The sequence below is a fragment of the Liolophura sinensis genome, chromosome 3 (genome assembly GCF_032854445.1).
Source record: "Liolophura sinensis isolate JHLJ2023 chromosome 3, CUHK_Ljap_v2, whole genome shotgun sequence".
In the NCBI taxonomy this organism is placed as follows: domain Eukaryota; kingdom Metazoa; phylum Mollusca; class Polyplacophora; order Chitonida; family Chitonidae; genus Liolophura; species Liolophura sinensis.
Window position 1 is genome coordinate 11,694,707 of NC_088297.1, and position 18,461 is coordinate 11,713,167.

The window sequence follows — 18,461 nt, forward strand, 5'->3', positions numbered from 1 at the left end:
CAAGGTCTGCCAGCAACCTGCGGATGGTCGTGGGTTTCCCCTGGGCTCTGCCGGGTTTCCACCCACCATAACGCTCACTGCCTTCGTATAAGTGAAATATTCTAGAGTACGGCATAAAATACCAATCAAATAAATAAATAAATAAATACCTACAGCCAGGCACGAAAATAATAAGTATTATCACAGAGACTGACTGTAGAACCTATATTTATCTTCAGACTTAAAGACTTTAAACACAGCTAAAATTAAAATATTTTAATTGTACTGGCAAAACTAAGGACCACATATCTTACTGACATGTTTGGTTTACTTATTTTTTTTTTTTTTTTTTTGGTATATTTTTTATGCTTTCCCTGTTTTTCAAGGCTTAGATGATATTAGATGATATTTAGGGTTAACATCTGCTCCTCCGACAGTGAAAAAATAAAACCCTTTATTCTGCCCATAAAACACCAATTTAAATTGACGCTGCCTAATCCCAAAGCCTGGCTGGAACTTCTAGTTTCCCTCCCCATATCATGTTTTTTTTTTTCCTGCTTCTGTGAATCTGTTTATATCCTCTTATACCTACATGTATAAAATCTATCCATCCATGTCGATGTGTCTATGTGATGTCTTTCCATCTAGTTAATAATAAGACAAATCCTGAATAGTATTATGTTTACCAAAAAGGCAAACTGATTGACATTGTCATGCACCATCTTGCAACCCTCCATCAACAACAATGGGGGCTGTATAAAAAGAAAATTAAGACACATGCAATTTACACATGCCGTATATATATACTCACTGTGTTCTTGGTTCTGGATGGCTGAGCCAAAGTGATGATGTAAGGCAAGTGGTACGACTTGTTCAGCTGATGTCGCGACCTTTGGCCCCTCATCTTCTTGCTGCTGAAAAACAGAAGTGGGTACAGGACTTATCTACTTTGTTGGTGATCGCAAGGCGTAACTTTATCCGTAAGTCGGGAAGGGAACAACACTGACTGATTTTTCATATGGTTAATCGGGTGTATCCATTAACGGAGAAGAAAACATACAGATGATGCAAGGTCAGGTAAAACAGCATGAAAACTTATTGCAGATATTCTCTCGATTGTTCTTTCTTTCAGGAGAGAAGGGTATTTGAAAATATGTTTGCATGGTGTGTATTTGGGGCCACTTCTTGGTGGATATCGTCTTTGCATGATAAATAGGGATGTGATGCACACCTTACAAATTTATCTGAATGTAAATTTCAAATTAATTATAATAATATTTATCAATATATTGAAAGTACCAATATGATCAAAATCCAGGTGAACACTTTTGCTAGCTGAAAAGACCAAATTCTATGCAAATATATTTATTAAAGTGAACATAAAGTCCGCCTCTATATATACACAGAAAAAGTGATACCAGGGGTATAGGACACCGTTATCACAGAAAAATATGTAAAAAAATATGTAAAAAGTTTTCAAAGCCCAGAAGATGAAGTTCATCATTGGGATATGGCACTAACAGACAATTCACTCCAAGTAGCCATGTTGTAGAAACCCTTATGAACTTGGCCAATCACTAGTGCTGAAAGGTTCACATGATAGTTGGCTGTCATGTCAAAAAACTTATTTAGCTGTCGATTGTCAGTGTGGTTTCTTATAGTGGACAGACAAATATTGTTGCAATAAACTGGACTTAAAGGTTTAATTTAAGTGTTAAACTGATACATTTTGAACCACATATTTATGAGCAGGGAACTGAAAATGGCTGCCCCGTGTCACAGTGCTTACATGTTGGACAGGATACTGCAGTAATTTGTCAGGCTGAGCTGGCAAAAAAAATGCCTCTGAGAGTAACTGCTTGAAGCAAACTATTGCGACTTTTGCATTATTTTTCCTTAGCAAAATCAGACTGGTTATGAAAATATCTTCCCAAAATCTGTATGAAAGGGTCTGTTATCAATCAGAATTTTGTGCTATGTTTGGTAAATTCCCTGAAGTCGGTACTGCCAACTACAGCTGTAGACTAATGCTACACTCAAGCGGGGACGAGGATGAGAAGAGCCACTTAAACATAATGCCTTGTGTCCACAAACATCGCCCTGAACGAGCGATTAACTACAAGAAACATTGGCCCTTTGAACATGGAACAGAGCTGATACTCCTCTGATTGGGTGTCAGGTGTTTTTGTTAGTATTTTCTTAATGTCACATCGTTTCATACGGATGGTAGGAGAGAGCTCCTAGGTTATATGACGTCACTCTAGACAGCTATAACATAGTAAAATGGTGTCACCAAATGAGTGGCTAGGAACTGACGGACTGTTTGCTATTTATTTTGATGATATTCCAGAAATGCTCTAAAAATATAGTGTAGAATTTTTAAAATATTTTTAGAACATTTCTGGAATACTACTTTTTAAATTAATTCAGCTTTAGTGGCTGACTTTATGTTCACTTTACACATGTGTTACATCCTTATTTATAACATTATTAGGCAAAGACAACAATTCTGAAGTACCAATCTGATGACAATCCCACAAAGTACAAATCTGATAACTATCTTACACAGTACCAATCTGATGACCATACTACACAGTACCGATCTGATGACCATACTACACAGTACCAATCTGATGACCATACAACACAGTGCCAATCTGATGACCATACAACACAGTACCGATCTGATGACCATACTACACAGTACCGATCTGATGACCATAGTACACAGTACCAATCTGATGACCATACTGCACAGTACCAATCTGATGACCATACTACACAGTACCAATCTGATGACCATACTACACAGTACCAATCTGAAGACCATACTACACAGTACCGATCTGATGACCATACTACACAGTATCAATCTGATGACCATACTGCACAGTACCATTCTGATGACCACACAATACCAACCTGATGACTAGACTACACAGTACCAATCTGATGACCATACTACACAGTACCAACCTGATGACTCTACAGTACCAATCTGATGATCATACTACACAGTACCAATCTGATGACCATACTACACAGTACCAACCTGATGACTATACAGTACCAACCTGATGACCATACTACACAATACCAACCTGATGACTAGACTACACAGTACCGATCTGATGACCATAGTACACAGTACCAATCTGATGACCACACTACACAGTACCAATCTGAAGACCATACTACACAGTACCGATCTGATGACCATACTACACAGTATCAATCTGATGACCATACTGCACAGTACCATTCGGATGACCACACAATACCAACCTGATGACTAGACTACACAGTACCAATCTGATGACCATACTACACAGTACCAACCTGATGACTCTACAGTACCAATCTGATGATCATACTACACAGTACCAATCTGATGACCATACTACACAGTACCAATCTGATGACTATACAGTACCAACCTGATGACCATACTACAAAGTACCAATCTGATGACCATACTACACAATACCAACCTGATGACTAGACTACACAGTACCAATCTGATGACCATACTACACAGTACCAACCTGATGACTCTACAGTACTAATCTGATGATCATACTACACAGTACCAATCTGATGACCATACTACACAGTACCAACCTGATGACTATACAGTACCAACCTGATGACCATACTACAAAGTACCAATCTGATGACCATACTACACAATACCAACCTGATGACTATACTACACAGTACCAATCTGATGACCATACTACACAATACCAACCTGATGACCATACTACACAGAACCAATCTCATGACCATAGTACACAGTACCAATCTGATGACTCTACAGTACCAAACTGATGATCATACTACACAGTACCAATCTGATGATCATACTACACAGTACCAACCTGATGACTATACAGTACCAACCTGATGATCATACTACACAGTACCAATCTGATGACCATACTACACAGTACCAACCTGATGACTATACAGTACCAACCTGATGACCATACTACAAAGTACCAATCTGATGACCATACTACACAGTACCAACCTGATGACCATACTACACAGTACCAACCTGATGACCAAACTACACAGTACTATCTCTGATGACCATACTGCACAGTACCAACCTGATGACCACACAGCACCAATCTGTGGACTGTGATACACAGTATAAATATACTGTTTATCCTCGAGAGTGCCTAATTGAGAATTATGTTATACAGAACTAATGCGAGGATTATCCTACAGAACTGAGTCAAGGGCAATTTCATTTTAATACAAGTGCTGTAACCAATCTGAATCAAGGTTTTCCCAATTATTCAGGAATACGCTGTGAGTTGAAGTCTAGTGCTGGCTTCCTCCCCGGTCTTACGTGGGAAGGTCTGTCAGCAACCTGCGGATGGTTGTAGGTTTCCCCCGGGCTCTGTCCGTTTTCCTCCCACCAAATTGCTGGTCGCCATCGTATAAGTGAAATATTCTTGAGTACTAAATAAATAAATTATTCAGGAATATTCAGGTACCAACAAACCAATGAAATGATAAACATGGCAAAATGTAAATCATTGATAAATGACTAGTCCACAGGTAACCACATTTTTTGCCAAAACATGGGAGCAATTTTGCCAAAATGGAGCCATTAAGCCAATTTCATTCATTCATTCCACGCTATCCTAAAGGACCACTGAACACCCATCAGGTCCAGATTTTCACCTTGGTAAAGATCCCAAATTCCTGAACATGTTTCCTTTTCACTGATCACTGATACTCAGAGTATCATCCAGCTGATGGTGCGATGACAGCTAGCAGAACTGATGCTGTTGTTGTTGTTCTTCTGTTCTTATTATGTCCAGTTAACACCAGGCATGCCTGACGGAAGGTAGAGATACTTCAATAATTCATGTCCACTGGCCATAAAGCCCAGGATGGTTTAATTAGCGCCTGGACATCGGTCTATGACACAACACCTGGACAGGTGGCACTCATTTACCTATCTGAGGCTAAAACAGGTTAATGAGTTCAGTGCTAGGAACTGCATGCAATCTGGCCCTACATGGAAGCTAGATATTCTGTACTTTAACAGCAGTGAGCTCAGATCTGACCTCACAGACATCAAATGCTTACAAGCACACCTGTACAAATAGGGACTGAGGCTTCATATTTTCTGATCCTGAGAAGTGTCCTTAGTGTGAAGAAACACCTGGAATCATTTGTTAGGTCAAAGAAAGATTGCAGTGTGAAGTCTACAATTGTGCAGTGTATTAGTGTCTGTGGTAACGGTTGTTCTGTCTTTCATGTGACGTCATGAAAAACAAACATTAGACGTTAATAAAATGGTGCAAGGCCGTAATGGCCGATTTTAATCTGACCGGTCCCTATTAAAATTAATCATTTAATTACACACAGATACATGTATTTACATAATTTGTATGGTTTTGTAATGTATAAACCTTTCAAATTCTCAAATTTTTAAGATTCATGTTTTCCGAGCTACATATAAACATGTATGCACAAGGTTAAAGCCAAAGAAAACACTAACATTAAGTATATGACAGATGAAAGATGTTTAAACACAGTCAAGGAAAGTACTTCAATTTATCTCTCTCAATTTTTTTTTTTAATTAGTAAATTACATTTGAAACTTTTGATTCTATGTTGTAGCTGTCTATATACATATACATTGAATATATAGATCAGCCTGAACATCTGTCAAGCACTTTTGCAGGCCAAACTACCACATATCAACACTACACAACAATTTTTTCCAGGCTTTCATGGCTTCGTAAAGGTACCATGCCGTTAATTTCTAGACATTCCAAGGTTTTCAAGGAGTTTTGTGGTCCAGATGCCAAGATACCCTTTAATAATATAATAATTATTTATAATTAATTAATGTATGAAGTATTCTGATAAAGAATCATGTAAAACAAGCTTCACCAATAGCCATTCACTTCCATGGCAACCAGGTTATGAAAGGAGGTAATCGGTGTACTTTCAGCGCTGATAGTTACCTTGGCCCCATGAACAGTGAGAGCGAGAAAATCCAGAAATTTCGTGTTCACAACAATATTACGTTTGTAGCAAAATAATCACACTATTCATATTTCGGCTGACAGAAACTCACTGAAAAACTCACTGAAAAACTCACGAAAGCTGACCAGGAATGATTCCACATGCATATTTGAGCTTAGAGTTCAACCATTCAAAGGACATGTCTGATAATTAGTCATGCAAATACTTCCCAGGAATATACCAGGTTGTTCTGGAAACAACTAGAAACAATTAATTTTCCAATAAAAGAAGAATGTGAAGTATTATAAATATTCTGATGTAATTAGAAGCCAGCTCTAGACATCCATGTACGCATCACAGCTGGCTGAATTGGACCGTTTCAGTCTTTCCGGTTGTCACACCTTGACCTGGCCGTCAGATTATGAGGACGCATCTATGTTTAGCCATGAGTATTTGTTAAGGCCACACCAATTTAAAGTGTTCCTTTAGGGGCAGGTTAATGTTTCCTTTTGAAGACACATTTACAAGATCAGACAAAACTAAGATTTGGTACTCAGGCTACCAAAGAGCTTGCTCAAGCTAATAAAAAAATTTTTAGGTATTTATGATCTGTCACTGATTGGCTGGAATGACAAGACAGGCAAGTTTAGGCTAAAGGGATACACAACTGTCACAGATTGGCTGGAATGACAAGACAGGCAAGTTTAGGCTAAAGGCATATTCCAGGCTGAATTTTAGGTACTGCAGATTTATTCAAGCATGACCAAGTCAGCAAAGTTTAACCCAGGAATCTTCTATCTTCACTGTCAGCCAGTCAGCGTTGATTCTGTTTTCCTTTAAACACAATGGCTGAATGGGTACACGTTAAATGATCTAAAATTTCGTCAAGGACTAAGATGCATTTTACCTGATACTGAGAGTTCAACAGATCTCAGAAAATTACTTAGAAAAGTGCATCTAAGAAAAAGCATGATGAACCAATAAATTCAAGAAAGCACACAGCATCCATTTTAAACCGAGACAACCCACAAGTGAGAGTTTAACCATAACTGCACTTTTGCACTTCATGATCCATGTCCATATATTTATTTTATTTATTTATTTGATTGGTGTTTTATGCCGTAGTCAAGAATATTTCACTTATATGATGGCGGCCAGCATTATATCATCCCTGATACTGTCAGGGATGCAAAACTATTTATTTAGATAAACTGAGCGATTGAATGTCTCGTATGGGTGCTCAAACACCTATACCAGATCAGTCCATGCATGTGCATGCCACATGCATGTATACACCCACACTACACTAATTCTTCAACCTTTTCAACTGCCTCTGAAAACAATATTTTGAAGCATTCTGAGATAATTTGCACAGTTTTATGAGGGCTGCATCTTTAGTCACACAAACAAATCATTTTTTAGTATCATCTTCATAACAATTGTATGCCTAAATTTTTCAGTCATCTGACAACGAAGGAATTCTTAGAGTGCATGTAATGTGCCTCCTTGTTACAGGATGGATTTCCAACGCTCTTTTATCTAGTGCTGCTTCAATGAGACAACTTACCAAGCAAATATACTGATATAAGTTGACCAGTCGTCGCACTATACCCTTCATGCTAAATGCCAAGCGAGCAAGTTACAACTTCCTCTTTTCAGGTCTTAGGTGTGACTTGATCCAGTATTGACCTTGGATCTACTGCTCCCGAAGCAGACAATTTACTGTAGATACAAGCTAGTATACACCTGTGCATATGTATGTGACAATGCAATTATCACAGCTTTCGTCTATATAGTTCAACAACCACAGTTAAATGCTCAATGGAGCAAAGTACGACATAATAGGCAACACCATGGTTCATTGCACATCAAACTCCTGGCAAACATTACAACTCCTAATTTACCTTTAATACGAGACAGCAGTCAGATAATGCACTTCCAAGCACCATACAAGTCTACACCTCACAAAAGCTTTTATTGCAAAAGGATATATACATGTATAGCATTGGATCTATGGCCACATTGAAATGATTCTAACATTGACTGTCCAAGTAATGAAGTGCTAAGAGGTGAGCATTTGACAGTCGCTGGGGTAGCCCACAACAGACAAGGATAATTATGGCTTGAATTAGCATATGATTTTATTATGGGTGCATGAAGGGCTAATAGGGTTATCTCTACAGTGCAATTTCTGAAGTACAAGGGTTAACGTGGGGAGATGAATTAATTAGTAAGACAAGAGTCATCGTATAGTTACTGTACAGATTGGGTGCCCTGCACGTAGGGTGTATAATAATGAGTGGGCTCTTCATGTCATAAACCATGCATTCCCACTGCTGAATTCAAAATACATATACAAAAAACTATTCTCTGAATATGTATTCATGATTATAACTGCATAATTCAATGGATACAGCAACTTCCAGCGCACATTTTACATAAAAACAAGCTTGGTAATAAACGAGCAGGGCCCTGAAAATAACATAACTATTTAATTTCATGGGGCCTCTGTGGCTCAGTTGGTTAGAGCCCTAGTGCAGCAACAATGACCCAGAAGCCTCTCACCAATGTGGTCGCTGTGAGTTCAAGACCAGCTCATGCTGGATTCCTCTCCGGCCGTAAATGGGAAAGTCTGCCAGCAACCTGCGGATGGATGTGGGTTTCCCCTAGGGCTGTGCCCGGTTTCCTCCGACCATAATGCTGGCCGCCGTCGTATAAGTGAAATATTCTTGAGTACGGCGTAAAACACCAATCAAATAAATAAACAAATTTACCTTTCGTGAACAGCTGGACAATTTGCATTTATGTCCTGAACCCAGGAATTGTGTACATGTGCACCTGTAACAATTAATTAGTCAATTAGTCAACTCTGACCATTTTCAAGGCTGATTTTTATTTCAACATACATGACTGTACATAAAAAGGAGTATTCTCTTACATGTCATTAATGTTTATTCACTTATCTGAATATGACGTTCTCCGGAACATTTGGCGTATTATTATACCAACACCATCCACAGGTTTCTGACAGGTCTTGCCATCTACGATCGGAGAAGAAGTCTTCATGAGCTGAACTTAAGGTGAGGTTCTCAAATCACTGTGCTTTGTAAACTTGCTAACTACTCGGTCACAGAGTTTGGCATCATTTTTATGTTTTCTTCACCTTCAAACAAGGTGCAGGTAAATTTACTTTGAGGAATGTAATGAGACAACACCCTTAATACTTGCACTTATTTATATATATATATATATATATATATATATATATATATATATATATACATACATATATATATATATATATATATATATATATATATATATATTAATTTGTCATAGTGTTTAAATGTAAGCCATACTTAAGAATTTTTCACTTAAAATGTTGGCGGTCAGTTTTACTGGTGGAGGAAGTGATTTACATGTAACTACTGACCACTGGTAAGTTTCTGACAAAGTTTTCCACATGTGATGTACTTATGTGAACGCCACATTGGTGAAAGACTAGTAGTCACCACAGAACAAATAGGCTTTATAAATGGCCACTCAAGTGTTCACAGCTGCTTTTCTGTCACCTTGATTATTCCCACAAGCAGTGAGAACACAGGAATCAACAAGTTATTCAACAAAATATTTTGCCTATGATATGCCAGTAATTCACCATTCTTCCATGTTAAAAGCGTGATGTATTGCTTCTTGTTGCCATACAGCATGAAGCTCAAAAATCTGTAAAAAGAAAGTAGCTCACCTCTTAGGATACATGTAGAGTGTTCTCGCCTGTCAAAGTGTTTCTGAAATAGACGTATACGGTCTTAAGACCTGGTTACCCTGAAGATCATCTCCTGGGAACATCTTGAGTGCTGCCTCGCAAGTGACGAGTCCACAGAGGTGGACGCGTTACCAGGGGCCAAGGGTTGATGGCCATCATACATGTATGTCCCAAAAATTCAGTGCTACTCAAATATCACAAAGGGTCACATAGACGAAGCCAAATGATGTCACATCGCGTACAGTTATAACGCAAAACCCAGCCGAATTGTTTTCAGGTACATGTAGGGCTTGATGTAGAATGGCCGATGTCTTGATGTTATAGCTAGGACTCATTCAAGGCATTACAAGGTCATCACCTGAAATCAAATATTTTAAACAGGTTTAATTTATGGTAAGTGTTATTGAAAACCTAAATTATGTTTTATTTTAATAAACGAAAATTCCACTAAATGTCATGAAAAAAACAGCATGCATTACTGCTCATTATTTTATACATGTAGAGATAACCATCACTAGCCATTAGCATAGTAAGTTGATAGACTACTTTTCACAAAATACTTATTTATGTATTCATTGGACCTGGGTTTCATGTCGTACTCAAGAATATTTCACTTATACAACAGCAGCCAGCATTATGGTGGGAGAGAAACGGGCAGAGTCTGGAGGGAACCCACAACCATCTGCAAGTTGCTGCCAGACCTTCACAAAATACTGACACTGATGTTGACAAAGATTTCTAATGCAGCAATTTAAAATATTTATTTATTTAACATTGTTTAGTAACCACGGCCTATAAGCCTACATATGCTTATGGTGACAGGAAAAAAAGAAAGAAAAAAAAACTCAATAACAAACAACATTAGGAACAAATGTACATACATACTGACGACATACTTTTTTGGATATCTTTTTTCTTCAGCATTACACATGTACACTGAAAATGTATGTAAACTATGTTGCAAGTTAAAATATTTTGTTGGTCATTCCCTTTAAAACAAACAAAAGAACTTGACATAGACCTAGCACATAATGCATAATGCAACAAGAAGTGATTTGGGGTTACGCTTAACTAACTACGGTAGGCTCTGTGTAACTACATGTAAATGCACTTATCCGTTCTGGTAGCCTATAAAGAGGTGGGAACAAATTATAGCCAACATCGTTTAATTAGAGTCGCATGCCGACTGGCCAAAAGTAAAAGGAGGTGTGTGAGACATGCAACTGTTGAAATTATAACTATCAAACAGAAACACAGCGAGACGATGATGTAAAATCAACTCACCGTTTCACCGTCCAAATGTCATTGCTAGTGTGAAATCACATGGCGACTAGCGGAATCGCTATAAATCGGTGACAATCTCGGCTAACTCAATGCACCTGACACTTCAGTCGAGGCGAGAAGCTAAAAATACACCTCTTGCAGTCCGTGCGAGCCCTTGAGATTTGTCTTTCCGCCCGTCCGGGAGGTCGAAATTTGACACTAAACAACGGCAAGACTTTTAATCACCCAGATGCAAACTTCGCGACACGGCGCCCATTGTTGTAAGCCGTCACGTGACGTCGTGATGAGCCAATCACTGTCTGTGACGCCAGACCGAAAAGGGGCGTGTTCTCTGTCACAACGTGACAGTTCTGTGATTTTGCAAACCCGATTTTCATTTGATATCGCATCTATTGACTTCTAATGTTTTCATGCATGTCTTACTAGAATGTGCATTTTGGGCTATCCGTATGTGGGTTTGGAAGATTACAGAATGGAATTAGATGTTACGGGTCACCTAGCTGCTCACCAATGTAATCTGGCTTGAGCGCGCATCTACATACATGTACACAGACCTGTAAATCTATAGTGTCAAACAGCCAAAAGTACGCTTAGCAGAATTTGATCTCCCAATAAAACGTAAGCCTAACCTAACAAATGGAGGAGGCCACTGTTATTTCAATCCATTTTAACCAACGGGTTGCATTTCACGGTGCATCTGTTGGAATAATAACGCTGAAAAAATATATCCCTCAGGAATGAATGCCGTGTGTACATATTTCTGCATAAACCGCAATATACATTCATGGACATTCATTTTACACCTATGACCACACTGTTTCTTAGGCCTCTTGTATATGCATACACAGTCTCATACCTATAATATACATTGGAAGGAGTACTATAGCCTGCAAGATTTACCATCCTTGAATATTTATCACCACGACCCTGTCCAGACAGATTTGGGATAAGATACATGTAGACATACATATATATATATATCAGCCAACGGGGTTATAGCCTTAATTTCTAAACATGTAGGCCCCTATAGCGTGCTTTGTTAACAGTGGATTGAAAGTCTGCACCAGTTTATAAGGCATAAAGTTAAGTGGCCTGCATCTATTTTAAATTGTTAAGCGTGAGTTCGATCCTAGCGGCTGCCAATGGTCATTTTTCCTACATCCTCCTGATATGACGCGAACCTTACAGGCCAGGCCTCATTATTTTTAATGTTCATAGATTTGCTATAATTTGCCTTAATCCTTAGTTTTTTTTTTACAGTTATAATGCGTTCTTTTGACGTTACAGCATAGGGCATCAGAGATGCATGCATGCACATGTCATTGAATCTATCAATCAACTATCAACCTGTCAAGTTAAAACTTCAAGAGTTCTTCTCCTATTTTATATAATTTTTCTCGATTCCTAGATATTTAAATCACTGTATATACGTCTAGCTGATTTCCAGGACTTGCAAACTACATATGAATGGCGGCTGCTACATGTATATGGTAGCCACTGACAGTTTGGGATCATGAAACAGTTAATTCACATTTCTGAGAAATTACTAAGAAAAAACTGTTGTGCTTTTGAACATCAAATTCGGTTAGGCCAGACTAGGTCATCTGCGTTTCAAAAATTACATGTGCTATGCGTCAATACTGACTTCTCCACTTTTCAGGTCATGTCACCTGTATTGGAATAACCGTTAAGCCGCGTCGCGGAGATCATGACTTAAGGTTGCCATAGGCGACAGCACATTGAAATGACAACACTCTTTTGTAAATGTTATGAATTCAAGCGATATCGGAGACGACAGTTTATACAGACTATATACACTATATTTTATGTTCGTGTGACTTGTCAGAATATTTGATATATATGATGTAGGCGTACGCGGAGCACGTGTTTATTTAAGAAGAAAAACAGCATACCCTATATGTACGTGCTTTAAACGTTTTGAACTTGCTTTCTTATTTTCCTAACTGTCTGGTTTCCAACCAGCAGTAAAAAGGGATATATGAAAAAAGTGTACACTGGTTTATTTAAAAAAAAAAAAAAAGCGCTTAAAACGCAGCAAGTGTAGACTAGGATGCATTATATATATATATATATATATATATATATATATATATATATATATATATATATATATATATATATTATATATATATATATATATATACAGCATAAAACTGATAAGCATTTACATGTTAAAGTAAAAAAGGCTGTTTGACAACTCTATAGTCATCTATATTAAACTCTATGTAAAATCAGTCATTCTGAATACCAATGTTGCCTTAAGTCAGTGACACGTAACAGCGCAAGCTCTACACATGGACATGTTGGAAGTTAATATTCTTGCAAAGAAGGTCAAATTAGAACACTTTTTTAAATTTATAACTTTAAACTGCGTAAGCTTAGTTTCGATATCAAGAACTCATTGCCTCGGGTGACATTATAATTATTTAAAAACAACAGTAGCATGCTGAGGAATGGGCGTGGAGAGTAATTTGTTTTACAATAGGTGCACCAACGTTCGGTTAGAACAAACTCTACGCAGTAACACATCCTTCGCTACACTCCAAGCGAATAGACTACAATGTGTTTTACAACAAAATTTACTAATATCCGCCTTTAAAACCATACTGCCATGTGACCATGTACACCAAGAGATAACCTAAAATTCATGTATAAAGGCTACACTGCTCGTACTGGCTTCCTCTCTGGCCGTCCGTGCGAAGGTCTGCAAGCTACCTGCGCATTGTCGTGGTTTTCCCCTGGCCCTGTCCGGTTTCCTCCCACCATAATGCTGGTAGCCGTCGTATACGTGAAATATTCTTGAGTACGTTGTAAAATTCCAATCAAATAAATAAATAAATAAATAAATATACATGTATCTGGAATGCTGACTGAAGTCTCATATATGGAATATTCTAGAGTTCGGCATAAAACACCCATAAAAAAATAAATCCATGCATCTTTTCGGCGTATACACTTATTCACCGCCCTGTATTTATTTTTCATAGCGAAAAAATGCACTGTATTCGAACCGCTGTTGTTAGCTTCATAGGAAAATAAGAAAACAAATGCGTTCTGTTGTTTCCAGTTTTTCCTGGTGTGACGTCATGCAAGAACACTTGGTGTCACTCATCTCTGTCGCATATCTACAAATGACGTCGTATATTCAAACGCGCATGACCTCATTCCAGTATAACTCCTTTACTTGTCGTCATATCATCGCCACACAAGAAATATTACCACGTCACCTCAGAAAAAATTTACGGAAACTACCTAAGATTCTTTTTCTTTTGAAGACTCTTAAAGGGCTTAAATAGTGTTATGCATAGATAATCTTTTTGAACCTTGATGTTAGCTCTGTTCCATAAGGTATGCTTCATAACATTTTTAATATTTCCGCCTGGTTTATCGTGGTACTGAAGTATAGCACTTTAAGTGAAGGAAGAATAGAAAACCCGAGTAAATAATAATAGCAATTAAATCTTGTTATTACGGTAAATCTAATATCGATGACTTGTACATGATAACAGGTGTGGAGTAATTATGGTGATTTCTGTCTGCCAGTGGAGCCAGTTAATTGGTGTTTCGCAGACTAGAGGGAAACAGTTTTAGTGTAATGTCTATAGTGTTGAGGGGAAATTTTAATAATATATATTCGCATCTTACGTAGTCGGTTAGCATTGTGTTTTTTGTTGTTGTTGTTTTTGTTGTTGTTGTTTTGTTGTTGTTGTTGTTTTTTTGTTGTTGTTGTGATTTATTTATTTATTTTTATTCTTCTTTAAGGTGAACTGAGAAGATCATCTTATTTCATTAAACTACATTCATTAACTAGGCCTAAAATGGTCTTTTGTAGAATGGAAATAATTTATGTTTCTTCGATCTCTGGTTTTTTTTTGTTTTTTTTCTTTTTTATTTTAGTAGTGACGTTATGTGAGTGTATACAGCGACGGCTAGCAGGTACATGGTTTGATGCAGAACAATACCATTACTGGCGCCGTAATAATAATGGTGTTAATGGTGTCATTATATAGCCTATGTATGCCAGATGCTATTGTTTTTTCTGCATATGTCTACACAATGTGTATTGAATGCATGGCTGCCATAAAAAAAAACAGCAAACGTAACAGAAACGACAGCAAGCGTTTGCAGCCATATTGGTATCATTTTACCTGTTTGGTTTTGACATATAGTTAAAACTGAATTTATACAATTGGCACACTTTGATCACCTTTTTTCTTCTGCGCGCAAGAGTTATCTCCCATGTCTCATGGCACCTCTCAAGAAAGCGTTCCAAAAAGAGCTCTTTCCGTTTACTGCCTCTGTGTGTCAATACCGGTGATCCAGTAGTTACTAACACAGTGAGCACCAGATAAGTCGCCCCACCCACAAGTCTTTTCGATGTGCTTTGTATTTAATTTCGTACATTCTTTGATCAAAGTTGTTTTCGTCTTTGTCGTGACGTCATTTTCTCGATATATATAACGAATAAATGTTCAGCTAAACCACAGTAGGCCTACATTGATAACGGCTTAATTTATGTCACGTGATGATAATTAACAGTGTTTGTTGTGGTCGACCCTACCCCCAGTGACCGACCATCTCTTGATTTTTGTTCCATTTTCTCAGAATTTCGGACAATTTATTGATAGTGTATTCGACAAACCTTAGAACAGTACATTACTCGGCTATTCATTCACACGATGTCACGGTTTCAAGCGACCAAGTTGTGGCAAGAAATAAGCCCAACACACTTCCGGTATTGCGTAATGAATGTTTCAGCTTGACTGCATCCAACGAAAAAAATATGATTTTATATTTGAAAATAATTTATTTTTATCTTCCAGTTTTGATAATCGTGAATTCAGACTACATTTGGTAACTCAAGAAATAGACACACTCTAATACGCGAAAAGATATGTATTTACTACGTAGTAAAGTCATCAATAATTGCCATCGCCCAGTCGTTTTTCGGTTCACCTTCATATCCTGAACATGTATATTATCATAAACGTCGTACTTAACAATTTTTAATTCATATGACGACGAAGGCGTCCTTAAGGTGCATGTACATGTGATGTGCCTCCTTGATTCAGAGCGTATTTCCACCGCTCTTTTATCTAGTGCTGCTTCACTGAGACGACTTACCGAAGACAAGTTATCGGCCCCGCCCGAGCCACTATACTGATATGGGTCAACCAGTCGCTGCACTATCCTCTTAATGCTGAACGCCATGCGAGGAAGCTACAACTTCCTTTTAAAGTCTTAGGTGTGAACCGACCCAGGATTGACCCTGGATCTACCGTTCCCAAAATGAACGCTCTATCAACCGTTCTTTCAATAGGCATGACTCGAATTTAGAGATCGAATTCATACATAGCGGGTGTATTGCTGAGGACTCGAGGAAGTGCAGTGTCGGGTATCCAAAATTTATAAACCAAGTTCTATTGGTGTGTTACGTCGTACTCAATAAAATTTCACAAATACAACGGTGACCATAATTAACTGAACGGTGCGGGAACATCTGCATATTTAACTTTTGAGGTTTTTGATAGATGTTTTTGAAAACAAGCTGGATTAGTATTTCTATGGTGGTAAATAATTATGATTGATGATATCCTATAGCTTAATATATTTCCCAGGTCAGTTATAGATGAGTTGATTAAATTTGGTCTGATTGGACTTATAAATTCTGTAGATCAGACCGAAAAATTACATGAACTTGGCTATATTTAATTTATTTATTTATTTGATTGGTGTTTTACGCCGTACTCAAGAATATTTCACTTTTACGACGGCGGCCAGCATTATGGCGGGTGGAAACAGGGCACAGCCCGGGGGAAACCCACGACCATCCGCAGGTTGCTGGCACACCTTCCCACATACGGCGGGAGACGAATCCAGCATGAGCTGGACGTGAACTCACAGCGACCGCATTCATTGGTGAGAGACTCCTGGGTCATTACGCTGCGCTCGCACGCTAACAAACTGAGCGGCTATATTTAATGCTAGAGCATTTGGAGTGTGCAGACAGTGCTTTGGGTAACACAGGCGCAGTGCAGGCAGTTGGGTCGAATATTTGTCTCCGCACTGAAGAGTGATGGGGGCACTGACAGAATGATACTGCCATAGAGACATTTTAGGTTGTGGATGCTCAATAAATATCTGCACTGTTAATTTGCACCCAGTTAAAATAAAGGATGGAGCAAGAGTCTAGACCCATAGGCACTAAAAGATAACATCACACAAGAAATTGACACCATAAGAGGGAATAACTCTATGCTTCGTAATGTCCGAAGATCATGTGTCTCCCGAGTAAGATAGTATTTGGAGGAGGGTGAAATTCAATTCGAACACGTATTGTAAACTGTAAACTGATATATAGTAAATTGCCTATGGGTCCAGACTTTTGCTCCACCTTGTGTATCAGAATTTTGTCTGTATTGGATGGGACTGAAAACTTTTTGCTAGTGTTACTTCCTACTCTCTGGAAGTTATCATGGTAAAACAATGCTATGACTTTACTTCCAGCAACCACAGCTAAGAAAAATGGTGGTAATACTATGTTGATTTTGTGATATCTTGTAGACAAAACTGCACTCTGCATTTGGTGGTATGGCATTGTACCATGTGAAAGTTAGGGCATATATATTTTTGAGATGGAAGTTGGCAAATTTACTACATAAATAGTAAGGAAAATCAATGCGCTCATATAACCTATGCAGGAGATCCATACGCGTAATAATAATTTTTTTTTTTTGTACTGAATTTGGACCAGTTCATTACGGAGTCTGGGGATGATGGGATTATCCTGTTTAGTTTCTCAACTGTTTCTCAGCCGTTGGCTGAGACCGACGTAATCTGGAAATTCCTCGACGCTTTCTGGACTTTGCCTCAAGGAGTAATCTGTTGAGGGGAGGCAATTCAGGGCAAAATTCGGATAAAATCATGTTCTCAAAGTGGATACCACAGAGCGATGATTTGGGCGTAGGTTTAGTTGTCATTTATTACGGTATTGTGGTAAATAACACGTGGATAAATAACTTTCAGGCACGCGTTCCGCTTATTGTCAACATATCACAGCCAGCTAAGAGACCGTAGGAATATGTCCATTCACTGTCCACAACCGAGATACTGGGGATACGACGTCACGGCGTCGTGATAACCTCCCTTTGTGGGACACCGTGAGGCACGGTCGGGTAAAGCCATAGCCTGGCTTCCGGACCTATTCTGCGTACCTTGAATGTGGAGCGATTGGCGCCATCTGACGCCAGGGGCAGGGAACCAGCAAAGGTAAAGCCACTGAATTGTGAAGAGTGAGCGAGTTCTTGAGGTTTAACGTTGTACTTAACAATTTTTCAGTCATATGACAACGAAGGAATCCTTAGGATGAATGTAATGCGCCTCCTTGTTGCAGGACGGATCTCTAGCGCTCTTT

General features: G+C 38.4%; 1 long non-coding RNA gene across 1 annotated transcript; it reads right to left on the bottom strand.

Moving 5' to 3' along the window:
* Positions 1 to 790: 790 nt before the first annotated feature.
* LOC135464148 (uncharacterized) lies at positions 791 to 11,192 on the bottom strand. Its single transcript, XR_010443635.1, has 3 exons — positions 11,027 to 11,192; positions 9,722 to 10,100; positions 791 to 893 (listed from the first exon to the last, which is right to left on the bottom strand). It is a non-coding gene; the product is annotated as an uncharacterized LOC135464148 (long non-coding RNA).
* Positions 11,193 to 18,461: the final 7,269 nt, after the last annotated feature.